At 38.6% G+C, this 22,073-nt stretch overlaps 1 protein-coding gene across 3 annotated transcripts in view; it reads left to right on the top strand.

The window, feature by feature from the left end:
• Window positions 1–3,692: 3,692 nt before the first annotated feature.
• Fbxo34 (F-box protein 34) overlaps window positions 3,693–22,073 on the top strand; it is a 65,265-nt gene continuing 46,884 nt past the window's right edge. For 2 of the 3 annotated variants that reach the window (XM_023566075.2, XM_063240910.1), the window contains exon 1: window positions 3,693–3,865. The gene's annotated coding sequence lies outside the window, so the exon portion shown is untranslated. Of the gene's footprint in view, window positions 3,866–3,898; window positions 4,347–22,073 lie in introns of those variants that run through there. The other variant, XM_023566076.2, reaches the window with a different exon arrangement.

The raw sequence follows: 22,073 nt of genomic DNA, 5'->3' as shown, positions 1-22,073 counted from the left end.
ATTAGGGAAGTGATTATTTAGACTTGCTGATTTGTTCCTTAAAATACTCATTCTTATATTACATTATTACTAAATGTTCACGAGCCATGTGTTTTTATCATTTTTCATATTTAATGGAAGTTTTAGTAGAAATTTTGGTGAAAAGCACTTCAATGCTAGCAAGACACAATTTTAAAAAGCTTAAAAATAATGTTGCATATTTTTAAAAGGTGAGCGATACATTTATGTACATATTAATGGCCAGCTCTGGAGCATAAGGGCTGATTAGAATATAACCTACACTGACTTTCACGGCTCTAGTATGCTTTGTGTCCACTATATTCCACAGCTCTGCATTTCTAAATGTATTTTACATTTCTGACATGCTCTGGAATGTTATAATAATTTAGATTGTTAGTTGTGTCAAAGCCTCTAGCTACAGATTTAAAACAATGCAATTTATTTATATTTTCACTTTCTATTCACCCTCACTTTTGTTGATTTCTAATTATTAGACTTTCTGATTATTCTGTACAGCTAATGTGTTTTTTGTTTATAACCTCAGAAATAGTAATAATAACAATAAAACCCAAAATTAAAAGAAATTTTTAAAACATGCATTTCACATAGACCATTCAATGATACGCAATTCACTGCAAATATTCTTGGAAAAAAATAACTCTTTGTCTCACTTTTAATTAGTTTTTAAAATAAATTTTCATTCATGAAGTTAAAGGGGTGCTTCTTAAACCACCTCATATTTACAGTTGCATTATAGAAACAATAAACTATTGAAATACAGAAAGAGAACTATTTAATAAGTAAGCATAATAAAGTGTAAAAGGATGTATCTGCAAATACAACTCCTCCAACTTCATTTAAACACCCATTGACTGCAACTACAAAAACAGAAAAGGCAGAGATGTTGGAAGTGGCTGAAGATAGAGATTAATCCAATGTGCAGTGCTGGAACAAGGCTGGTCCTGAGAACAGAGTACCCAAGGCAATCCAACAAGCTGCTCCAGTCCAGAGAACACCAACTCATCAAGTTGCCACGCATGCAGATTGCTAGGCAACAAAGTGCCGCATGACAACTTCCTAAATGTGTAAATAAACATTGCATTGGTTAAGCAGTTCGTTTCCTCCCATCAGGAGAGAGGGCTCCATCTGATTTCAGCTTTCTGTGTCTTGTCTTTATTTCTTCACCTTCTTTCCACCCTTCATGGTCATTACCCTGGGAAGTTGGACAGCCATGCAGGCCATGGCAGACCTGACATCAGCCAGAGGTGTGGGATCCCAGCACTTCTTAGGACCCATATGTAGATGTTTCTGTGGGCTTTCTTGAGATTTGGATAGTATAAAGGACACAGATACCACAAAGACTTCGCTATTGCAACTTTCTTCATGGTAGCCCACCCCACTTTCTCCACTGTGTCCTCTTACTGCTTTTTCTTCTTTTACTCAGTGCAAGCTGCCTTAGCAGAGCCAGTCTGTCCCTCACTCTTAATTTTTACTTTCTCAAATAAATTTGGCACTGCTTTTTATTTTTGTTCAAATCTTTGTTCAAGACGAGAAGACCCTGGAACCCAAATTCAGGAGGGACAGGCAACCCAAAGCCCAGTAACATTTAATTGGCAAGCCACTTTTAGAAAAGGGTATCTGATAACACTAGAAGTATTTTCAATATTCAGATGACCAGAGGGAGCAATTTCAATTTCTTTTCCTAGTTTTTCCCTGGGCTAGGCTATCTGTGGGAAAAAGATTTGAATGTGGTCTGAAATTTGACTCCATCTCTTCTTTCTGCTCTTGTTAGCAGTTCTTTGGACACTGAAACCTCCAACAGACCCAAGTGGCAAGTTTGCTATGGACATCTATGCCTCTGGAGCTTGTACCAAACCTGTTTTTTTTTTAAGAGCTAGCTAAAATCAAAGTTGCCTTTCTTCCTTCCAACCCTCCTTCTCCTTTCTGTACCAGGGACTGAACTCAGGATCTTATACATGCTAAGCATGCATTCTACCACTGAGCTCAAACCCAGCCCTCACTTATGATGAAAAGAAGAGAAAGAAGGTAGTTACATTCATGAAAAGGAAATTAGTTCATTAAATTTTATAGTCTACTTCGGTAGTTTTGCAGCTGTTCATTATGAAGCGTATGAATACAAAACATGCTTATGAAAGTATAGAAACAGTATAAAAATTGTGAACACACTACAACATAAAATAATTATGCATGGAGGAGGTAAGAAAAACAGCAAGTACAAAGGGTAGCTATGTTAGGGAAATGGATTTATTGTCTTTTTTTTTTTTTTTTTTTTTGTCTTTTTGAGACAAGATCTTGTTATGTAGTTCAGGCTGGACTTGGGCTCACTCTGTAGCCCAGGCTGATCTCAAACTCACAATAATCCTCCTGCCTCAGCTTCCTGAGTGCTTAGATTACTGGAGTGCACCACCATGCCCAGCTCATCTGGACATTTAATTGGTTAAAATTGCTTTTAAAATGACAGCATTGGTGAATTTTATTTTTTATTTACTTTTGAGACAGCATCTCACAGTGCAGTTTGGCCTGGTCTTGAACTCACTATATAGCCCAGGCGAGCCTCAAACTTGCTGTGATCCTTCTGCTTCAGCCTCCTGAGTTCTGGGATTACAAACAAGTTTTCCCCTCAATCCTGCTTCAGCTTTGGTGATTTTAAAAGCTGAGGATAGGGGCTGGGGATTTAGCTCAGCAGCATAACGCCTGCCTTGGAAGCAGGCAGTTGTGAATTCGATCCCCGGTACCCATTAAAAGACAAAAAAAAAAAAAAAAAAGCTGAAGATAAAAGGTTCTTTGGCCCTCTGATATAAAGTATTAAGCTTATTTTACATTTGTCATTAAAAACCCTAAGCTTCTACAAACTAACGGTTTGTGACTGTCAATCTTAAAGTTTATCCACTATCTGACAGATACTCCTGCAGTCATTTGGATATAAAAGAATGGCAAAAGGAATTCTCCCAAGGGAAGCTGATGGAGGGAAGGGAAGTTGCTGAAGAGAAAGGCAATGAGGGAAAAGAGATGAAAAAAGGAATTAAAATGTGTGTTGTACATGAACACACAACATATATATTCCACAAAAATATATATTGCACAAAAGGAATGCAAACACGTACTTTTAAAAAAGAGACACTGCCAAAATTTTGAAATATACCCCCTTGCTTGGAACACACTTTCCTACAGTTTTGGCTATTTTTTGAAGTGGCTCTCAAGTTCTCTGATCTTAAGCAGTGCGTACAGCTGCAGAGGCCAGCCGGGTCGCACGCTCCGAAAACATTCCTGCTTGTCCACGCCGCTTCGCTTGCGCTTCAGACCCCACCAGTCTTGCTCTTCCCTGGGCAGAATGACTACTAAACCCAAACGCTTTGACCCCACTGAGGACAGCAAGGTAGCCAGGACAGCACTGCTGAAGACACTCTGGAAACGATTTAGGCAGAGACGATGGGCGACCTGTTTTCCTGTAGAAACCTCACATTCAGTCACACTATGTTGCAATCACACCGCTGTTCAGCCACCAGCCTAAATTCCCTGCCCTAACCCCTCCCAGGCGCGGAGCTCCGCCCCCTTCCCGCCGCGGAGATCCGCGCCCTCCCGCCCCCCAGTGCTGCCCCCGCCCCGCCCCCTGTCTTGCTCTGATGGGCTACGGCCCCGCCCGCGGCCAACCGTCGCTGCGCCCGGCGCGTGACGTCACTCCGCTGGAGCCAAACAAATGGTTTGGGGCGAGCGCTGGGCCCAGTCGCGCCGCGCTCTCGTCGCTCCGTCCGCTACTCCCGCGGGGCGCGAGGCAGGCTGGCCACCCCCGCTGCGTCGGGCTGGAGCAACCCTGGGACAGGCCCTGGCCGGGACCGAAGCGCAGGTGGGTCTGACCGTGCGGCGCGGGCGCAGGGCCACCGAAGCGCCCCTTCCTCCGGTACCCAGTGGCTGACGGGCCGCGTAGAGAGGAGGGAGGGCTCGGCGGGGCGCACTTCCTGGCCTCTGTGCCCTTGCGTCCCGCATTAGTGAGCGGGCGCCCGGCCCTCACCCACGGCCGCGGGCGGCGGCTCGGGCGCGCCCTGGTCTGCGGGCCGACGTGAGGTCACATGCCGGGAGTCCACGCGCCCTGACATCAGGGCTCCGGGGCGCCGTGACGCCATGACGGGCGCGGGCAGGGCTCCGGAGGACTGAGGCTGAGAAGCCCGGGGCGCCCACCAGGCTTCTGAGTTGCAAGCTGTCAGCTGTTTACAGTTGTGGAACAGTGGGTCACGTATTAGGTTCCAAACAAGTGTTGGGACTGCGATTGAAGACACTCTTGAGTTAGGAGACTGAGTCAAGGTAAAAGGTTGGGAGTTCGGCGATTGGTAAGTAAGCACCTTTCAAAAGCTGAACTCATAGTTTGATGGTTTGTGGCTGGAATTGCTGAAAAAAAAACAAAAAACCACTCGTGTGATAATTTAATTTGCTGGTTATTTGGGCCCGATACTTGCTTGTTAGTGTTTTTGTTAGGGAATTACCAGGTCAGAGATCAGATCTCAGATAAACTTTTTGAATCGTAAAAAAGATTAAGTTTGAATTTTCCTTGTTAAAAATAACGACCTTCCCCTATGCTGCAGGGAATAATTGAAGGTTTTCTATGGCTATAACTCAACAACGTTTTCGTTGCTTTCTTACTAATTCTATCTAGGCTGTAACGATATAACAACATATCTCAGGACTGCATGTCTCGACGGGTAACTAAAATTCTGTCAGCAGTGGTTTTGAATGTGAAATTATAAGTTTTCATTTAAACAGGAGATTTTTCTATGTTATTTTTCTTGCAAACTTTCCAAAAGAGATAAAAGAAACAGAATCGAGTTATTCTGCCATATTGACCTTGATATTCCAGCATATTTTAGTATATATGCTACCGAAGGGAGCACACTATTCTAGCATATTGATACTTTGGTAACTTTTTCTCTTTTCAGAATCATGTAAGTAGATTCTAGTCCAAAAGCTAACTGGCTTAAAACTGAAGAATGATTACAGTTAGTGTCTTAAGTGAGAAGCTTGTGTAGGGGTCCTCAATCCTTCCTCACTGACTTTGCCTTGAAATCTTTTTTTTTAACCTTTTTTTCTTCCAACATTTCCTGCTTTCTATTTGCTCCTTAAAGGTTTTCAATAAAAAAATATCAGATGGAAATCCTACTGTACCATTTAATGCAAGCAGTCAAAGCAAAAATACCCTGTTGAATACTGTTGGATTCGAGGAGGGTATGCATGCATGCATTCTGCCTCTGAGTTGTGTTCAAGCCTCTTAGTACCGGATTTGATTGGAAGTTCCCAAGACACGATTTTCTAATCTCGGGAATTCACAGTTTTATATGTATTACTGAAAATTGTTTGGTCTGGATTTTTTTTTTTTCCTGTTTTAGAAACTGTATGATGACAACATTGAGTGAAGGCCTAAACATAAAATTTGAGCCCTTGAAGCCAGGTGTGGTGGCACACACCTGTAGTAACCCCAGCACTCAGGAGGCTGAGGCAGGAGAACTGCTGTGAGTTTGAAGCCACCATGGAGTACATAGTGAGCTCAGGACTAGCCTGAAGCCTTAGTGAGACCCTGTCACAAGCAAACAAAACAAACAACAAAATTGAGCCTGAGGCGCATAAAAGACTGGTAAACACATAACATGAAACTAGATTGTGGAGGATGTTAACCTCCCGTTTAAGATGAAAGGATGGTGAGTTGTGTTATCTAATGAAATTGAAGGAGATTCACAAAAGGGAAACCTACTCACCTATGCAGAGAGGTTGTGTAGCTCTGTGTAGGTGAAAGTGTGCTGGTATAAATGGGAAGAGGTGGAAGGCAACCTAAATGTGAATTAAATCTACAGATGATGATCATAAAATAGCTGCACTTTAGCGGTACATTTCTTTATTTTGCTTAGCAATTATGAAGCTTTTATTATTTCTTAGTTAATAGGTGGGGAATAATTGTGTATTCTGAAGAGACTGAAAAACTGACAATTATAAACAATTCTTATTTATATGTATCATTGTGTAACAAGCCGTAAGTCTTATGAAACATTTTATAATCAGTTTCTACTTTTGGCAGGATAATTTTCACCCATGTTTTACAATTGTGGGTCTGGGAGGCAGCTTTTGCTTCTTACATGGTTTTATGAAAATTTATTTGACGTTTGGGCTTATTAGACTATAAATTCTTCTAAACACTTTCTACTTTATTTTCTAAACTTATATTCAGCTAGTTCAATTTCTGCAACTCTGATATTCTGACTTGTTTCAGTATTTGTTAGTGAGAGAATACAGTAAATCTGCAGCTGTTTAGAACCAGACACTAGGGAAGCCCCTTTTTATTATAAATGCCGGCCTCCTGAGGTCAGATGTGACAAAGCCAAATTCAGCAGGTGCATACTCTGCAGTCCTCTGGGAGCAACAACAGAAGAGAACAGATGAGTTCAATTGTGTTTAGACCATATGGAAATTAAATTCCTGTCAGTTCTCTTCTTCCATTTTTTATTTGTTTGTTTGAGACAGGGTCTTACTGTGTACTTCAGGCTGGCCTTGAACTCACTGTGTAAGCCCAGACTGACCTCAAAGTTGGAGTGATTCTTGTCCCTCAGCCTGAGTGCTGGGATTGCAGATCTGTGCCACCATGCTTGACCCTAAATGTTTGTCAGTTCTTTGCCTAATTTGCTTTCTCCCCTAATACTTGTGCTCATGGTATTTTGAATCGTGAATATGCTGTGTTATCCAGGAGAGCATTTGTTGGTAATTAAAATGTAGGAATGCATTTTGGGGAGTTAGTTAAAAGAATGTATTACCCTTTCATTTCTCTCTCTCTCTCTCTCTCTCTCTCTCTCTCTCTCTCTGTCTGTCTGTCTGTCTCTCTCTCTCTTTGGTGGTGGTGCTGGGATATGAGCCCAGGGCATTGTGCATGTATGGCAAGAGCTCTATCGTTGAACCACATCCCCACCCCCAGTCTTTCTGTCTTTTAATTCTCTGCAGAGAAGACCAGATCCTCTTAAATATGGTATTCAACTTTAGAAACCTAGCTTGTACATTTCCTGCTCCTAGCACTATTTAAGTATAATTGTGAAACGAAATACCAAATGAACATAGTGACAACACTACTATTACACACAGTTTTTCCTTTGATGCGAATCACTTTGTGAGCTTGGAAAATACAGTATAAGAATAACTCAGAGGCTTCATTTTTAGGCTTTGCTTTCTCTTACATTTTACAGTAAAAAATTTTAATCATTGCAAGAAATATTTGTCCACTGAATACCTAAATATCTGTTTTCTAGACTCTAATTCACATTTTATATGTTTGCTTTATCAACTGTTTATCCTTCTATGCATGCATCAATCTTACGATTTTCTATTTCAAAATAAGTGTACTTAATACCTACACATTCGAGCATGCCTGACATTAACTTTTAACTACTTGGTTTTTAGGTAAAATTTATGCACTATAAAATGTACAAGTCTTATGTATACCACTCCTTTAGTTGGGATAAAGTCATACATCTGTATTAGTTGTACTTCTCTCAAGATAACAGGACATTGCTATCATCATGGAAAGTTTCTCTACGTACCTTCCAAGTCAGTTTAGCTTTTTACTTTCCTATAATCCCACATCCACTGTTTCTTCTGAAATTTCCAGCTTACAAGGCCTACTTTGTCACTTTTGGTGGTATTATGGTAAGCATCAAGAATAAAAAGAAATGAAGAACATTAAGAAATAGGACCTTTAGGAGGGCCTTAAGGAATAGTGCCCTTATGAAAGATTTGAGAGAATCGTTTGACCGCAGCCACACTGAGTCTGCTACCACCTTGATCTTAGGCTTCTAGACCCTAGAGCTGTGACCAATAAATGTCCGTCATTTATAAATTATGGAGTGTATTTTGTTGTAGCAGCCTGAATTAGTGAAGATGGAAAATGACCTATAGGTGAGATGAGGGCAGTAGAAGAGGCTTGTTTTCTAGGAGATCACCTGAATTGTAGTGAACAAAATGTTGGTAGAAATACTGACTATACTGGGCCGTGAGTTCCATCCCTGATGGTAAAACAACACAAAGCAAAACAAAACAAAACAACAACAACAAAAAATATATATATGTGTGTGTGTATATGTATGTGCATATATGCATATATATATATATATATATATATATATACCGTAAAGACCATTCTGGCAGCAGATGGAAATGAGGAATAAGTTGTTGGAAACTAAAAGAAAGACAATACTTGTTACATGACAGAAAATGGATGAATTGTGTTTGTGACTGCTTTATGGAAGGCTGGATTTATGATCGGTGACACACGTGGCTTTTTTGAAGCACTTATTATAAAATGACAGATAAGAAACACGTTAATTACAGAATTTAAAAATGAAAGGGAACTTAAAGGTTTGGAAGACTCTCAGCATACCCATGTTGTAAAAAATGTGTATGCCCAGAAGAGAATGCCCAGGTGGGGCTTGTTGAACTTTGGATAAGGAGATTAGTGTGGTGGGGGGCAGGCTGCCTTATTCCTTAAGAATTACCCCAAAGGCATGTCAGATCTTCAGACTTCCCTGTCCCTGACAGAGGCTGAATACTGGGCCTTGAATACAGAGTGATTTCAAGGCTTTACTCCCTACTTTACTGTGCAGCACTCTTACCACTCCAGCTATGGTTTCTGTGGACTGTTGTGTGGCAGGACACAACAGCTACCCCTCTGGAAGCATTAATTTTGAAGTCTGGTGTTGTTTGTGTTGTCTCCTCCAGGGCAGTGTGTCAAGAGGGTGGGCAGATGACTGTTGATCTCTGCCTCCATATAGATTTTCAGGGATGCCCTGGAGAGCTCTGGTGCCCACTCAGAACAGCCACATTGGTGAGCCACTACTGAGAGCCCCTACTTGGGCAATGTGTTGGTAGAACCTTCAGGGTTGGAGCTGCCCTGTGGTCTCTAGAAGAGCCATTGGTCAGCAACTCCAGCTCTCGAAAACTTCTGCATAGGCTGTCACCAAAACCATAGAAATGGGGCTGACCAGGGCCTTAGGGTTCCAATTCCCAGCACAGAGTGTCAGGAGGACTGGGCAACAGTCAGAAAAGACTGTCCTGGAGCCTTACAAGTTAATGTTTGCCCTTTTGGATTTTGATTTGGTGAGACATATTATCTCTTGTGTTTTTCCCTTTTGGAATTAACCTGATCCTCCACTGTATATATTTAATAGTACTTGTGTGTGGTACATAATAGCTACTTTCATTGTGAAGTGTATTCTGTACATGGTTTAGGGAAGCACATCCCGCTGTTCATTTCACAGGCTCACAACTGGAGGAGAATTTGCATCAGAATACACTTTTGATTCTCACTCATACCTGATTTAGATGAGACTAGACTTTTTTAAACTTTTGAGTTGTTACTGGAATAAGATATTTGGGCCCACTGGGAAGGTTTGGGTATATCTTCTGTGTGAAAAGGAGACATGAGTTTGTGCAATCAGGTGACATGCTGTGATCTGTTTGTTGTCTTTTCCAGATTCATGTGTTAAAACCTAATCTCCATTGTAATAGTGAAATGAGACCATAAAGATAGGATTAGGTCATGAAGGAAGGAATCCTTCTATCCTTCTACCATGTAAGGACACATTACGAAAGTGTTGTTATAAGGCATGAGCCTTCATCAGTAACTGAGTCTGCCATGAAATGCCATGAAATGAACTTACCAGTCAACCAAATTGTGAGAAATTTCTGTTTATAAGTTATCAGCCTGATCAGATGAACATAGGCCTTCATTTAACAATTGGGAGAAGAGGATTTTTTCTTTCTGTGAAGACTGCAAGTTAGAAGTTTTGGCAGGGATGGTTGGGATCAGATTTTACAGGGGGTTTGAAGGTTATTCTGTACCTAGTGACAGTTTTTGAGAATGGCAGTAGTGGGAAAAACAGAGTGTTGAGTTAAATATTTATCCTGCTTGTTTTGTTTGGATACTCAAGTTTTGTGTTTTGTGTGTTCCCTCCATTCTTGATTCTTTGCCTGTCTGTTTTCTCCATCTTTGCTGATAATTCTCTCTCTTCCTGATCTGGAGTGGCTAAAACTGTGTTCTTGGCCTTTTGTTATGTCTTATAATCCAGCCCTTACCTGTTACAGCTTCTGACTTACAATTCTATCCAGGAAATGCGTACATCTATATCTGCAAGCTATCAACTCTTAATAGGATTCTAATTACTAAGAAGATATTTCTATAAATTCCTATTTCTTTTCTACTGCTGTTCAAGAATGTGTAGTAAGAATATTTGCTCTAGCTAGTTGTAACAAGTGAGATGTGTAGAGATAGACAGTAAATTTTGGGCTGAATGAACAGAGTACACGGAGCTGCTAACAACAGTTCTACAGTGACACTGTAGAACTTATCTGCTAGGGGAGCCACTGGCAGCACAGGCTCTAAAGTAGGGATGGTGAGCCTTTTAGAGACCAGCTGCTACTTTGCGACCCCAAACCCACTTATTTACTGCAAAGTGCCAACTACATTTAAACCTGAACACTGAGGTTTTAGTTTGGAAAATACATTAACATCTTTTTGTCTTAAAGAAAAACAAAGCACATGTTATAGGTTCATCCTCACTGCCCTAGAGCAGTGTTGTTGAATCAGAAAGCTACTGCCACTGCGTATTTCAGAAGTGGAGCAGTTATTCATGTCTTAGTACCTGCAGTTATGTCTGCTTGCTCACACTTAGGCCATACATGAAATACTTGCTTCAGGGGCATCTGGAAAACACTTTCAACCCCCGCCTGTATGAAACAAGTCCATATGAGAATTTAATTGGAGTCTACATTGTGTGAAAAATTGTCATTTTCCTCTGTACAGTGTGACAAAGTTCAACCTTTTCTGATTTTGCCGCTTCTAGTTTTGAGTCAGAAGCTAGTGTTTCAATTTTTTAATGTTACTATGACAGAAAACCAGTTCCTTGACTGCCTACTAATATTAAAAAATCCAAAGGTGAAGATTGAGTATGCATGTGCCCTCATCGTGTGTGTCCTTTATTTAATGAGTTCAGCTTCTTTGTTTTTGGTCCTTTGGTGGTTTTAGAATATTTGCTGTAGCTCAGCCCCTGTGTGCTAATTGCAGGTCCACAGCAGAGAGTTTAGCTTTGGCAGAACTGTGAGGAAGGCTTTTTATTGTCTCTTCCACTGATCATTAGGTAGTCTGAAGCCTGTGAAACCCTTTTCAGGGAAATATTTTTTAAATAAAATACATACTACTACAAAAGAAACAGTTATTAAAATATAAAAATACTTCAAAATGTTATAAAAATAATTGAAAAATTATAAGACAGTAATAGGTGCTGCTTGGTTAAAAAGATATAAGTGTGAGTTTAATATTTGCCAGGTGGTAATAAACTGATGTTCATTGTTATTGTTTGGAAGTGTCTGCAACCCATGTGATAGGAAAATAACCTGTGACTTGTACTGATGACAGACTGAGAGATACTGCTAATTATAAATTTCATTTGCAGATTAGTAAAAGTAAACATGTAATGCTTTTCCTCATATAAGGTTATAGACATCTTTTTTTTATTTAAAGAGAAAGAAACAAAAAAATACATGGAGATAAAAAAGGGTAGAAATAATACAGAATTACAGAAAAATAAGTGGTAAGAAATCACCAGTTGATAAGTTACATATTGTCATCTTAGAAATAGCTGTTCACGTTACAAAATTAAAGTATGTAAAGTGACATTCAAATAGTGACACTCCAACAGTTCTGCTCAATGATCTAACAAAAACTTAGTAATATGGTTATCAGTCCTATACACTTGTTTTTTATCTTAAAGAGGGTAAGATTAAACATATAAAAACAGAACAAAACAGTTCAAAAAAAAAACAATTTAAAGAAATACAGATTTCAAAGCAAGTCCACTGTAGATCTTCACTGTTTATCTAGTTGTCTCTAGTTTCTTCCAAATAGTTGTCCCCATCTTCACACACATTCAATACATACTGCATATTATAGAACTAATCAAATCATTACAGGATGATGAAGGCTTTTTAGGTCTTCAAGATCTGACATTGGGGAAGACAATAATAACTACCATAGTGTCTCTCATTCTTTTCGTAGTAGCTGTCCTTAACTTTACATACGCTGAAATTGAACTTAAGAGACTACACTGCTGTCACTCTGATCAGTGAATAATAATATTGCTAGATTTTATATCATAATGCTACAGAATTAGCATTGAGTTTCTTAGTGTCTCTTCTCCAGAGTATCTGTTCATCACATCTTGCAAATGCATAATCTGTTCCTATAAATAGTTTTTAAAAAATCTTCTCGTGTGTGAATTTCTACATGTATGTCTATCCTTTCTGTATTATAGGGAAAAACAAATCATTACAAGACAGCAAAACAAATTCCTAGAAAAACATGCAATGAAAAAGACACATAAGACCGTTACTGTGCTTTCTCTTTTTATTTTGAATAGAGTTGTACATATCATCAGGCTTAATATAGATAAGCATAGTATTACATAGCTATTTTTATAAAAACACAACTTTGAAAACATTGTAGGACTTGAGAGCTATTAATAATCAATACCAGTATGGATATCTTTTACATCTGGTCATCTTCAGAGTAGTTGCCTCTACTTTTAAGGTTGATACTATCAAGCATACCAGATTCAAATAAAATCAGCCAAGGCAAAACCGCAGTCTAATGAATTGGATTCAAATAAGATCAGTCATAGTAAGGCAATGTAAGTAATAAAGGATTTCAGTTTAAGTTAATAGGAAGTTAAGGATAGTTACCATGGTATAACCTGCTATTTTGGGGTCAGATATCTATGCCCTCAAATGTGATACAAGTGAACAGACCAGAACAAATTAAATTCAAACTAAACAGGGCAATAAGACTACTGTGTCTTTTAAATCCTGACACACTATTAACAATGACCTTTGCCTTTTTTTTATAGTGTATCAAAGCTATCTATACTAAAGATTATAGCTTACTATCTCTGCCTCATGTCTGCTACTCCACTTTACTGCTATAATTTGTCCACCTTAACTCCCTCATTCCACTGTCTGCCCTGTTCATTGAGTCCTCTCTGCCACTGTTGCTGGAATCCTGGTATCCTTCCTCTTTTTCTCTGGAATGTCCTTCAGCACTCTCTGTACGGTTGGATTGGTGGCCACGAACTCCCACAGTTCCTCCTTGTCTTAGAAGCATCTTATTTCTCCATTAATTTTGAGAGAGAGTTTTGATGGGTATATGAATCTTGGTTGCAAATTATTTTCTTTCAGGACTTGGAATATTTCTCCCCATTCCCTTCTCGATTTAAGAGTTTGTGTTGATAAGTCTGTTGTTATTTTGATTATTTTTCTGTTGCAGGTAATCTGCTTCTTTTCCCTGGCTGCTTTTAATATTCTGTTCTTTTGGTGGATTTCTGGAATATTGATAATTATATGTCTTGGTGTAGATCTGTTTTGGTTGTAGGTAGCTGGTGTTCTGTATGCCTCTTTTATCTGGATATCATTTCTTTTCCCTATAAATGGGAAATTTTCCTTTAATATATCTGTGAATGTTCTTTGTATTTCATTTTTGGTTGCTCCTGCTTCCTCACTCACATGCTTTATTCTTAAGTTATGTATCCATTTGTCATCTTCTAGCCTTTGAATTGTTTCTTTCTGGTTCCTCCTTGTTTTTAAGAGGTCTTTTCTTTCATGATCATATATCATAAATCTCTCTTCAAGTTTCAAAAGGCTAACTTTAGTTTCTGTCAAGGCATTTTGCCAGTGTTCAATGGAGTTTTTAGTTTCCTGGTAATCTCTTTGGATCTGTTTCATGTATTCTAAGTTATGTTTAAATTCTTCTTCAGAAGTTTCTCTTTCTTTTCTGATTTCCTCAGTTCTTCCATCTGTGTTCTCTTGGGCAGCGCTTATCATTTCTTTAATTAATCTCTTCATATCTTGCCTCACTTGGATCATGAGTACAGCTTTAAATTCATCTATGAGGTCATGGAGGTATTTTTTTATTTTGGCTGATGCTTTGTCCAGTATTGGATGGTTACTGTGCTTGTTCTCTTCTGTGTTTACTTCTCCTGGGCTTATTTTCTCATGTTGGGCAGCTGGAGTTTTTTTTTTTATTATTTCTATCTCTTGTCATGTTTCTAGTTTCTTTCAGACTGAAGTGTCCTGGAGGTCTCTGGCTCTCTCGATATTGCTTAGGGCCTTTCCGAAGCGTGCTGACTTGAGTTTGCTCCACAATTTGCTGTTATCTGAGGTAGGTAGGGATGCAGGGACGGTACAGTTTAGCCTCCAGCCTCTGTGCCAGTCAATCCACAAGTTAGGCTGTACTTTGTCGATGTCACAGAGTCGCGACTGCCCTATTTTGTATCTGCTTATTGGGTCCCAACCAGAGGCTTGGTTCAGCCCCAGGAGATCCTGCCAGTTCTCTCTGTGCCAGAAGTGGCTGACTAATGTCACCATGGCACAGGGCTCTGCTCAAATCCCAGCTGTCCTCTACCAGACTTCTCTGTGCCAGGAGCGACTGTCTAATGTCATCAAGGTTATAGACATCTTGATTTTATCCTTAAACCTTCAGAATGTCTGCGACTTCAGTGTTACTTCACAACTACTGCTAAGCCAGGCATGGTGGCTGCAGTAGGTGGATTGCAAGTTGGTGCCCAGCCTGGGCTACATTAGTGATCTAGTAAGACCTGTCTTGAGGGGGTGGGAAAACAGGGGTGTGTGGCTCAGTGTGAAGGCCCTGGGCTCAGTCCTCACTACCATGAAAAAGCCCAGAGAACCTTTAGTAAAAGAGCTTTGCTTCTCTCAGAAACCTAAGAAACAGCTGTTAGTGTCACTGATGGATTATGCTGACATTTCTGAATGCACCACTGAGGCCAGAGAGGTCCGATGCATTCATTTATCAAGCCTACTCTTGGAGCTGGGAACATTTTCTACCTAAACAGCATGGTGGAGAGGGATAGATTCCCGAGGGAAAATTAAAGGCCAGTGGATGCTGAAGAGCAAGCAGCAGCTGTCCATTATGTCATCCTTCCTTAGTCCATCCTTTCTCCTTTGTGCCCATAGTTAACCAGTTGTTAACTCTTGGTGATATTCACTTGGATTTGTCATTTTATTTCTAATGGCTGTGCTCAAACCCTAATCCTCTAATGGAGAATGTGTAGAATATTATGTTGAAAAAAGAAAACTATTAAATGAAAACTTAGATATTTTCGGTGTTTGTGTGTGTGTGTGTATGTGCTGAAGACTGAAACACTGAAGCCTCAGCCCTTTTTATGTTTTATTTTGAGGTAGGTTCATGCTTGAACTAGTAGTTTTCTTCCTGAGCCTCCCTTAGTACTAGAATTTTAGCATTTATTTTTGCATTTTATAGTGTATGTTAAATATGGGTAAATTAGTACAGTGGTATTCACTTCAAGTATATGATTTATGAATATGGATACATGAGTAGGAACATGTTAATAGGAAGGAGAAGGAGATGACTAAAAATACAGTGTGAGGCAAGTAGGTAATTTAAAAGTTTTTAGTTAGCCATGTGTTTCAAAAAGGAAAAAAATAGGTGAAAAAAATTTTTTGTTTGTTTTCTGTGGCTTTGGTAATTAAATGTAGTGCCTTGTGCATACCAGGCAAATGCTTTACCACTGAGTTATATACAACTTGATTGAAAATAACTGTAATAATAAGGTACTTAGTGTATATCTGTAACATGATTTCAGCATATATACAATACAAAAATTATTGATGTACTTTATAATCTTTTTTATATTAAGTCTTTGAAAACTGACATGCATTTTACATTTTGTTTTGAAACAGAGTCTCTCTGTGCAGTTCAGGCCGGCTTTTACTTGTTTTGGTTTGTCTTGTTTTTTGAGACAAGGTCTTACTCTGTAGCCTAGCCTAACCTTGAACCTACAGCAATCTTTCTGCCTCAGCCAGCCAAGTTTATAGGCATGTACCACCATGCCCGACTGTATTTCACACCTAAAGCACACCTAAGTTCAGGCCAGTGATAGATTAGGTCTCAAAAGCCACCTGTGGCCATTAGTTGGTATACTGGAAGCACAAATAGGCCAACAGTCTTTCTGAACTTAGATTTCTATTATTGTCACTGATGGCTTTTGTAATCCTATTATTTATTCTCTTCATTCTTTTTGTACACAGTTGCCAGGTTAATTGGACAAAAATTCTGAGATAATACTATGTTGACCAAGAATGGCACCAAGACTTTTTGGCCTCATGTTTAAAAATCTAAAACTGGGCATGGTGGCACATGTCTGTAACCCCAATACTGAGGAGGCTTAGGAAGATCATTGCAAGTTCTAGGCCATTTGGGCTATGTAGTGATTTCAGAGCCAGCCTGAACTACATGACAAGATCCTGTCTTGAAAACAAAAATAAAGCTGGAGGGGGTGCACGCCTCGAGTCCAAGTACTTGAGAGACAGAGGCAGGAGGATTGCTATGAGTTTGCATCCAGCGTAGGCTCCAAAGCGGGTTCAGGGCCAGCCTGGCCTATATAGCAAGACCCTGTGTCCAAAAAAAAAAACAAAAAGAAAGAAAGAAAGAAAAAAGGCCAGGGATATAGCTCAGCCACACAAAGGCCTGTGCAAGGTCCTGAGTTCAATTCTTGATACAAAAACATATTATATATATATACACATACACACCTGTCTAACTCTCCTCTCCTTTAGTACCTCCTGTAATAATAATAATCCTAATAGTCAATTAGGCATTTTCTTCAACCATGTTTTCTCCTTTATATTTCTCCAAATATAATTATTTCTCTAAATAGAATTATCCATTATAAGAAATTTATTCCATAAAACTTCTTGGACTCTTCAATTCCTCTCTGCCTTTTTCAGTTTACCCAGAGTCCTATTGTACATACGTTTGGTACTCAGACATTTAAGACTTCATTATAATATGCAGCTGTTGATTGCTTTGTTTCATTTTTAATAGCTTTATCTCCCTATTAGGTTCTAAGTTTCATATCATGTCTTTAAATTGTAGGCACATGTTTGAAAATGTAGGTTCCCTTTCTTGTTTCTTTTTTTTTTTTTTTTTTGGCTTTGAGCTCACTTTGTAGCCCAGGCTGGTCTCAAACTCACAAGGATCCTCCTCCCTCAGCCTCCCAAGTGGTGGAATTACCTAGTTTCTTTCCTTTAATAAGGATGTAGCTGGTTATTTACATCTGTAGCCTTATATTTTGTTTGTTCCTCTTCAGGTTAAGTTGGAGACAGCCTTTTTTTTTTTTTTTTTTTTTTTAAGCAGATTCAGTTGGAGTTTGTTAAAGTATTTGCTTTTTAAAAATTCAAAAAAATTAAAAATAATTTTCTTTTTAGAATTGTTTCTTTGAAGCTGTAAAACCACTCTAGAAACTACAGAATGAAATTATTGATTAGCTGGAGTTTCCTCGGATGAAATTTGAGTTTGACAAAGATGTCTCACAGGACACATTCTCTGTTTTCCCAGAACCAAAAGAGGCAGACTTGTTTTCAAAGTAGGGCAAAAGCTCTTATTTCAACTTCAGTCATGAGAGCTTTTCTCTGGAGGTTTGGGGGACCTTCGGATCCTGCAGTTAACTCTGGGGAATAGGTTCTGTGGTTCATGCTGTCATTTTTCTTAGATGAAGAACTCTTACCATCATCATAATACTTATTGTACAAAAAGCAGTGTCAAAATATGTCCTGAAAACAACTCCCGAGAGGATCTGAGAGGGTTAAGCATTATGGAATTGTTACTTTTATTTCCTGGAAGGTAATTTAGTGTATTTTATGAGCTAGACAATATATTAAGTATATTAGTTAACTTCTGTAATTTTTTTTCTTAGCAATGTTACTGATCTTTTTTATACTCTTTGACAAATAGCAGTCTTTAAGAATTTATTCTGGGTATGGGGGTACATGCTTGTGATATCAGGACTTTGGAGGCTGAGTAGGAGGATCAGTGCAGGTTTGAGGCCAGCCTTGACTACTAAGTGAGTTCAAGAGTAGCCTAAAATGCACAGCAAAATTCCATCTCAAAAAGTCAAAAAACAAAAAAAAAAAAATCTTTTTGTCTTTTATTACTGTTTCATGTAATACTTTGTTCTCCCCCTCTTTTTTTTTTTTTTTGCTTATGTTTTTGTTGTTTGGTGCTTTTTATGAGACAGGGTCTGGCTATATAGTTCAGGTTGGCCTGGAATTCGCTGTATAGCACAGGCCTTGCACTTGTGTCAATCCTCCTGCCTCAGCCTGTTGAGCTCTGGGATTATAGGTATGTGCAACCATGCCTGACTTGCTGGAGTTGCAGCCAGTGGTAAAATGTGTGAATCCTCAGCACCACAAAACAACAAAAAAAAATTGTATGAAAAAAATCCAAAATTGTATGAATATAGGTAAAGGAACATTTAAAAAATTTTTATACAGTGTAATTATTATTACATAGGAATAACTATTGAATATAAAATTACATGTACCAATTTTAGATATGATGAAAAATAGGCCTAGGACTTATAGTTTAGTTAAGAATAATTAAAATTTGAGTACTCTTAGGCTATGAAAAAGGTGATAGAGTTTATAAATGCATATTCTAAAGTAGTGTTGAAAAGAAACCACCAGTTCAATACATTTCTCAGATATTTCAATTTCTAATCTGACTCACAGACTTGGAAATGTACCTTTTTGTAATATTTTAGAATCTGTACTCTTGTGTATTTCACTCAACTGAGAGAAAAGTGTTGGCTTTTTTGATGTGGTTAATTGCTTTTATTTGTTCTATACCAAGAGCAGAATGCAGTGGAACATCTTATTGAAGGCAGTTTTCCAGAGTGAAATTAACAGTGGTTAGCTTTATATATATTATCCCTTTTCATCATTCTAACAGCTCATTCTTGCCTCCTTTTTGTTGCAGAAAACTTAGTCTTATGAGTTAATCACCTTTACCAAAATTTAAAGCAGTGCAGTCTAACTTGCAGAGGAATGTCACACAAAATACTTTCCTGGGGAAGAGTACCAGTGAAATATAAATAGGATTATTTTAGTGGATGTGTCTATTTTAAGTCTTTTTTTTTTTTTTGTCTTTTCCGTTTTTTATCAGTACCAGGGATCGAACTCATGACTGCCTGCTTGCAAGGCAGGCGCTTATGCCGCTGAGCTAAATCCCAGCCCCTATTTTAAGTCATTTTAACAAAATACCTGATGTAAACAATTTAAGGGAAGGAAAGTTTATTGTAGCTCATGGTTTCAGTGCACGATCAGGATCCAGAGCAGAAATGTCATTACAGAAGGAAGGATGTGGTGGAAGAGAGCTGCTTACATCATGACACTCAGGAAGCAGACAAAACTAGAGAGAACCCTAGAAGTGATAGCAGTTTTTGGAGGCACACCCCCAGTGACCTACTTTCTCCAACTGTACCTCACCTGCTAATAGCCTGTTAAGCTGTGATAGCACCAGTAGGTTAATTTATTCATGAGGTCAGCATCTCCATGATCCAGTTACCTTCCAGAAAGTCCCATCTCTAAACTTAGGGGCCTTTGGCAGATGTTTTTGATCCAGACCTAATACTGCATTCTGCTCTGGCCTCTAAAATGGATTAATCCATTATTGAAGTTAGTGTCCTCATTGTCCATTCACTTCTCTCTCTCTTTGTCTTTTTTGAAATAGGGTCTTGCTGTGTAGTTATGTAGCTCAGAGTATCCTTGAACTCATGGCAGTCTTCCTACCTCAGCCTCCGAGAGGCTGGGATTACAGGTGGGCGCTATCATGTCCTGCCCATTGACTTCTCTAGGCTCAAACTCTGCACATTGTTGCTTGGAGATGAGGGGATCAGGCACTCAGTGTGCAAGTCCTTGGGGGAATACTTCCTATTTAAGCCATAACAGAACACTAATGTCACAAAATTAAGAAATATATCTGTTAGCTTCCTTTGATTTAATAGGCTGATCAGATGAAGTCATTGTGATTGTGAAGAACTGATGTGGTGTTAGTTATTTATATATCTTATTTATGATTCACAGTGCTAGAGATTAAACTCAAGACCTCTCACATGTTAGGCAAGGCTCTGCTGCTAGCATCCCCAGCCCAGGTTGAGTATACTTAGGGAAGCCTAAGCTAGTGATGACATAGGTCTTCTGTGACTGTGCTTCAGCTTACAATGATTAGAAAGTGATTTAGTTTCTATCTGATTTAGAATCTGTATGTTCTTTCTTGATTTTCTCTAAATATTAGGTATACAAGAAGGCAAAAGTTACAAATGTATAGCTGTATTGAAAGTTTAGTGGAAGAGTAGAAGTATGTATGTCAATAGGTTTTGCCATTCTGGATTTTTAGGAGAAAAATGTCAGTATAACTTAAATAGATAATATAATGGAAATAGTCTTCCTCTGCTTATCATACAGAATAATTTTTAGTTTAGAATTTGATTAGCGTATTCTGATTTAACATGGGTTACTTTTTGAATCTTAATTAGCAGTTGTCATTTTTCTTGTAACGTGGTGTATTTACAAGAAATAAATATACCTACTGTAAAAATATTTCTGTTCTGCTCCAAAGACTAATCAGAATATACTTGGTTATCATCAATATCATAAATTAATTTTGAGTTTTAAAACATGATGATTTCACAGTTTAGAGTTTGCATTTTCAGGAAATTATGTGTAAGGATACGTATTTATACACAAAGGCCTGTGAATGTTCTATGTAGGAGTTAGTAGGCTGTTGTGTAAAACCATTTTATTTTTCCAAAACAAGACATGAGATGTTGCCATGGAATAGGTAGGTGTAGTTCAGGCTCTTGGGTGTAATGAGCAATGAATTGCAAATTGTACACTGGGTAACAAGTGGCAAGCAGCTACATTTATTGAAGATCAAATAATGTTCAGGATAAGTCCATGCCAGTGGAAGATATGGCCTAGACAGAAAAGTGACACCAGGTGACAGAACAGTAAAAGCACTGCACAGGTCACAGACAGAGAAGCAGCAGTGGACAACCCCACCCCTGATAAATGAAGCTTTCAGAATTTAAAGGATATGCACCTCAGTTCAGATGCCTCTTCTTGAGTCTAGGTGTGATTGACAGGGTGCCATACCATCTCAGGGACTCTCAACAGGCATGCCTGTCCCAGAATTCACTCTGATCTTAATTATATACATGACATGTAGCACATATTTATTAACCTTAATAAGGTGGGTATAGGCTGAAGGAGACTGAAGATCAGGCCAGGAGATCCTGTGTGCATGTGCTCTCACCTAGCGCATCAGAGATCTCCTGGGTTTTGTTATTTTCTGCCTCTCATAAGACAATGGAAGAATGGCCTTAGCATGTTGTTTAGAGTTAAGTGGGTAGAAGGAGAGACTCCCACAGATCCATTGTTTCTGTAGCTACTTTTCTGGAGACACACTGGGAACATTTTATGGTTTGAAATGATCATTGATGAGAGAATGGTTTCCTTCTAAAACTAAAGAAATTGAAGATTTCTGCCAGACACACGGTTCGTCAACAGGTATGCTTTATTTACATTAGGGTAAGCAGTTAGGCACTTCCACTGTTCTCAGTGAGTGGCACTAATGGCTGCTTTTTTTTTTTTTCTTTTAATAATGTGAGCAGAATGTAACTTAAGAGGAAACTATGATTTTGCAGAAGATCAGTGATGCAGAATCAAGAAATGTTCAAATAATCATCTTCTATATGTTCAGAATGAAAATTAAAGAGTAGCATAGCAGAGAGCAGTCCATATTGAAATTAGATTGCCAGGATTCAAGTTCTGTTTCTGCCTCTTAATCAATTGGTGATCTGCATTACCTAAAAAAGTTATGATGTGGCCTTTCAGTACTCAGTTTTCTTTTTTTTTTTTTTTAATGTTTTTAAATGCTGTTTTTAATTAGTACATATTTGAGTGTACAATGATTACATTCATCATGGGGAGTTGGTATATATACATATATACACCACAGGTCTTAATTTTAACTTCCCTTCCTCCTTTATTTTTCTTACCTGTAATATTTGGATAGTAATGGTGCCCGTCTATTATGGTTGTTATAAGGATGTAGTTAGAAATACATATTAAATGTCTGGCATGTAATAAGCTCTCACTAGATGTTA

The sequence above is a fragment of the Cavia porcellus genome, unplaced genomic scaffold (genome assembly GCF_034190915.1).
Source record: "Cavia porcellus strain 051 isolate PalLab524CR breed Dunkin Hartley unplaced genomic scaffold, mCavPor4.1 scaffold_31, whole genome shotgun sequence".
Classification (NCBI taxonomy): Eukaryota; Metazoa; Chordata; class Mammalia; order Rodentia; family Caviidae; genus Cavia; species Cavia porcellus.
The sequence above is the reverse complement of the archived record's forward strand: the minus strand, read 5'-3'. Positions and strand labels throughout refer to the sequence as shown.